This window comes from Octopus bimaculoides, chromosome 22 (assembly GCF_001194135.2).
Source record: "Octopus bimaculoides isolate UCB-OBI-ISO-001 chromosome 22, ASM119413v2, whole genome shotgun sequence".
NCBI classification, from domain to species: domain Eukaryota; kingdom Metazoa; phylum Mollusca; class Cephalopoda; order Octopoda; family Octopodidae; genus Octopus; species Octopus bimaculoides.
This window is the reverse complement of record NC_069002.1, coordinates 27,257,039-27,263,174: the sequence shown is the minus strand read 5'-3', so window position 1 is coordinate 27,263,174 and position 6,136 is coordinate 27,257,039.

Below are 6,136 nucleotides of genomic sequence, written 5' to 3'. Positions count from 1 at the left end.
ACACACACACACACACACACACACACACACACACACACACATTTACATAATGTTACGTACACTTATTCATTCTAAGTTTAAACGTAATAAATTGAAATGTTTTTGTTTGGGACAGACAAGAAGACATACGCACTGTAAAAGAGGTCAACTTCCCTGTTAATGTGAATATCTCTTTGAAAATCAAAAGACAGCGAGGAAAACTATGGACTACAGCTTCGAAATATCCAGCTCCTATATTCGGGTTATGAATTCACATTTATACTAAAAATAACTGTGGTTTCACGAGAAAATGCTTAAGTGACGATCTGGTTAAACTAGGTTTTCAGAAAAAGAAATCAACCAAGTAATTTGCTCATTAGAAAATACAATATGAAGTGGATCAGTGCAATTATGCAAGACTTTTCTCACGTTTAAAACGTGAATTTGTTTTTGTTACTAATATTTCAATGACAAAGCTTTTTATCTTTGTTAGAAACCAGCTCCTACCCCAAAGGAAGATTTCAAAGAACTAAAAACAGAAAACATACATGTACACATATAAATACATACATACATGCATACATACATACATACATACATACATACATACATTCAGGATGTTTGAGCTAAATTTGGTAGTTTGCATACAAAGGAAAGAAAATACATTATCTCACGCAAAAATAAAAGTACTTTTAAAAATTCAAAAAATATCACCTAGATTATGGATGAAAGGTAGTAGCTTCCACCACGGCCTCATGACGGCTCTAGAACCTGGCGCATACGTTTCTCATTGTGTTCCTAGGAAGATCTTCAAGCACTCCCATGATCTTGGCCACCAGATCGACTCTGATGTTGCTGGCAGAGCAGTTGGTGTCTTTCTCAACTGTGACCTACATATAGTAATCTACGGAATTTCAGTCGTGGAAGTTCTGAGAAATTGGGGCTGGTAAAGTAGAAATTCTCCGACAACCACCTCAGACATATGACTTTCTAGCAGCCAGCTTCTCCAATCAGGGTTTCACCACAGCCTTCAGTAGCTTCACATAACCGTCTGAATTGAGCCAAAGGCCCTCTTCAAAGATCTGGGGCGTCATGACATTGTTCTCACTGGAGACGCATCCAAAGGCCATCATAGTTTGGGGTCCTTTTTAGTGTTATAGACCTTTATAATGTTCACAGAGCATTGAGCAGCTGTCACAATGCCGGCATTTTAATAACAGGCCACGAATCATCATGATTCAAGTAACTTTATTCTAATATTCGTAAGACTTCCAGTCCTCCGTGTCAGTTAACCTCATCTCAACTAGAACTTTTAATCTTTATGCTCTCCAACACCATTGACTGCTCACCGATGCATGAAAAGGGAGACAAAAAAATCATCAAATTTAGTCCGAGCATCCTGTACGCACTCACACACACACACACACACACACACACACACACACACACAAACAGACACACACACGCACGCAATCATATACACACACAACCACAAACACGCACAAACACACACGCACACATACGCACACACAAACGCATACGCGCACACACATACAAACATACACGCACACACACATAGCTACACTCATACGTGCACATACACATGCACACACATACAAACGTACATACACACACATACATATATGCATGCATATATTCACATATACACGCATTCACACATACACATAAACACACCTACATATATATATATACACATATAATATTAATACATGCATACACACCTACCTATCTACCTAACTAATCACCCACCTACCCACCTACCTACCTACCTACCTACCTACCTACCTACCTACCTACCTATCTACATACGTACGTACGTACGTACGTACCTACCTACCTGTATGCATACATACATCGATCATTCAGGACACAACGAAAAGACAATAAGTTTCGCAAGAAGCCTCAATCGATTTTGTCTCTGACAACGATGTACACGCTGGGGAATATTATCCATGCTGTATCTATGCCGTTAATTGTTATATAAGAGCTGACGATCATGTTCATCTGCCGGGGCGACAAGGACCATCTAGTCATCCTTATAGATGACTAATGTACTGCGCAGTTACTTTGTTTAAAGCGAAGAAGAGTTGCATACCGTCAACCCCACTCTCTTGTCTGTGATCTTCTTCAATCAGAGGTAAGACCAGCTAAAGACGACTGGGCGTAGAGACAAATTTTAAGGTGTAATGACGGTTTCTTCTGATGGGACCCCATGGCTGAGGTGTCTGAAGACAGTAACTAACCCCACGACCTCCCCAGGAATTGTGGACGGGGGAAATGGATGGATGGTTGGAATTTAGGTACAAGGCCAGCCATTTTAAGAGGAGGGATTTAGTCGAAACCAACGACTCTTGTAGGTAACTTTAATTTAACGATCTCGAAGGTGTGAAAGGCAAAGCTGACCTCGGCGGGTTTTAAACTCAGAACTTAAAGCATTGGAACAAATGTTGAAATATCATTGGAGCGTCGGAGAAAATACTTTGCGGTATACCGGCCCTTTAACTTATTAAAGTTTTGAGTTTAAACTCCACCGAAATCAACTTTACCTTTCCTTCTCGCAGGATTAGTAAAAGGAAATACTAGTCAAATACCGGAGTCGGTTTTATTGATTCATCCTCGTTTCTTTTAAAATCGTTGGCCCTGTGACATATTTAGAGGCAATGCATTATACATTGAATGAGGAAAAGAAAAGTTAAGGAAAGATAAAACCCCCTTTGGTCATGAATGACAATGGGATTACACCTAGAAAGTTCCCCTCTGAGACACAAGCCCGGACAAGGTTGTTTACGGAAGACCAGCAGTCGTCCATGCATACTAGCTTCCCCTCTCCATGCCGCCGACGTTGTCCAAGGGAAAGGCAAAGGGACCGATACAGCTTGGCACCAGCGACATCGCAACTCCTTTCTACAGCTGAGTGAACTGGAGCAATGTGAAATAAAGTGTCTTTCTCAAGCACACAACACACTGTAATCGGTCCGGTAATCGAACTCACTACCTCCTGATTGTGAGCCTGACGCTCTAACCACTGAACCATGCATCTTCAATAAGGAAAGGTAGCTCTTGCTATTAATAGTTGTCAAAGTACCGTGGGAAGATATTTCGTAAACAACTGAGAAGTGCTGGATGCAAGAGCTGCCAGAATGAGACACAACCATTCTACTGCCTGTAAGGGCTCCACTCCTGAACTTCTTTCAGCGTCGACTTCCTCCGTCAATGCTTAAAAAAGTATAATCTGCTAGACAACAGATGGGCTTGCCAGTGCCTGAAGCTTTTTTAAAGTGAGGGAAGCTCTTGCATAAGACCAAGCTCCTCAAAACAGAATTCATCCACCTCTGGGGCAGATGAACCTGGTATATTTATTTTTCTGCTTTTTTTCGTACAAGATGTTCAACGAAAACCTTTCCTTCCTACGAAGCCGGCTTAGTAGGACAACCGGTTTGGCTGCCAACTAATCGACGGCACCTACTGAATTACACGTTACCAGTGCAGCCTAGAGCGACCTGTCTTAAGAACAATAAAAGTGGGTGCAACAGTTTTTCTGAAATTCTTCCTCATCTTAAAAATCTGACGCATGTCAGTGTGACTTTACATATTTGAAAGTCCTGTGATGGTGGGGAAGTGACAATGACATACCCGAGGCCGCTCAATGTGTGAATATGTGATCAACAGCCGGAAGCTGTCAATCACAAACTCACACATTCGGCGGCCCATGATATGTGGTCGTTATTTGGGCAAAGGAAGAAGTGTTCAGCACCGACAGATCCTTGAGTATTTCAGCAGTTCTGTTGCTATTTCGCCCTCCCGTCCACAACTATAATCGAAGGTTTTATGACAATATTGATCCAAAAGAGTAAAGCTGTCAATCTGGTCACCTTTAAGGACAGGAAGGACGAACAGACATTTCAGATGATATTGTAACGTTATATCTTGTTGCTATCACGACGGAGTATAACTTGAGTGCTGACCCTGCCATCGGTCAAGCCGGCTCGACACGGTACGTCTTGCATAATAGCTATGTAGGGCATATCTAGCAGCTGCGTAACAGACTAACAGCATATGATGCCTCTATTTGATTAGGAGGAACCTAGGGCTACACAAACAACGGCTGTAGCGACAGCAATAACAAAAAAGGGGGCAATTGAGTTGGAGGAAAGAGAAAATATTGCCAATATGTTTGAGCAGATAAATACTGACACCTCACGTCTTTCAATGAGACTAGTGTTTGTATTATTTATATAAGATAAGGCAGGGAGTATTTTGGATATTTTTGAGGATATAAAGTGAAAATGATGGGGTAAGGCATGGACGGTAGTGTACACACACACACACACAGACACACACACACACACACACACACACACACACACACTCACACGCATGCATGTATTATGTGTGCGTGTGTATATATGTGTGTGTACATGTACGTATGTATGTGTGTGTATGTATGTATGCATGTATCTATCTATCTATCTATCTATCTATCTATCTATCTATCTATCTATCTATCTATCTATAGCTATATATGCATGTATGTGCATGTGTATGTATGTGTATGTATGTGTCTGCATATGTATGTATGTATGAATCTATCTATATATCTATATGTATATATGTATGTGCGTGTGTATGTATGTATGTATCTATCTATATGTATATATGTATGTATATATATGTTTGTATGTATGTATGTATGTATGTATCTATCTATCTATCTATCTATCTATCTATCTATCTATTTATCTATCTGTGTATATGTATGCATGTGCGTTTCTATGTATTATATGTATGTATATACATATACTTGTATGAATTTTTGTATATATAATGTGTGTGTGTGTGTGTGTGTGTGTGTGTGTGTGTGTGTGTGTGTATACTCAAAGTGTTAGACGCTAATAAATAGTATTATCATACCTAGTATAGTTAACGTCATATATAGGTAACTATATAACGTCATATAAAGTCATATATAGATAACTCTAGTATGTATGTATGTATGTATGTATGTATGTATGTATGTATGCATGTATGTATGTATGTATGTATGGATATATGTAAGTATGTATGTGTGTATATGTACGTATGTGTGTGTATGTGGGTATATATATGTGTGTGTGTATTCGTTACTGAATGACATTTTAAATGTGCAGGCAAAGGATTGAGAGCCTACTTACAAACGGGAAATAGCCCAAGTGATCAGGTGGAATGTTATATACATATCTGTTGTTTATAGTTGTCAATGGCAGTAAGGTATGGCTCTGTGGTTAAGAAGTCGACTTTGTAACATAGATGCACTGAGTTCGGTCCCCTCTTTTGCGTGGTACATTGGGCAAATGGCTTTTCACCCCCACCCACTACTGCTTTGTGTTGATCAATATTTTGTGAGAGAAATTCAGTCGACAGAAACGATACAGAAGCCCGACATGCATACATACATACATACGTACATACACGTATAAACCAATATACTCGCACACACACATGCACGCACGCACGCACACACACACACACACACACACACACACACACACACACACACACACACACACACACACACACACACACACACACGACGATTTTCTTTCAGTTTCTGTCTACCAAATCCACTCACAAGGCTTTGGTTGGACAGAAGCTATAATTGAAGACAGTTGCCCTAAGTGCCATGCAGTGGGTCTGAACCTGGAACCATGTGGTTGGGAAGTAAACTTCTTACCACACATTCACACTTACCCACAGACACACGCACGGGGTAATCAGGCTAAACTTGACAGTTCATATAAAACCCTCAAAAGTGTGATACTAATGTTATCAAGGGTTGAAATCAGAGACGCTATTAATTGATATTACTATAGGGCTTTCCTATAAGTAGGTTATCTCCCTTGGCTAGGCGGCGCTCCATGTAGATAATTAAACTTCCGGAGGCTACCCACGCCATTGTTATTGTTTTACGTCTTATCATGGATATAAAGCAGCTTGATGATTCAGCTATCGAAGTACTTACTGGGCCTGAGTTAAAGAAATATTTAAGATTATATGGACAGTATGTTACCGGAAGAAAGGAGGACTTGACTGAAAGGTTGAAAGGAATAAAAATTCTGTCGATGAAGAATGTCAACAAAGTAAATTCATCGGACGATAA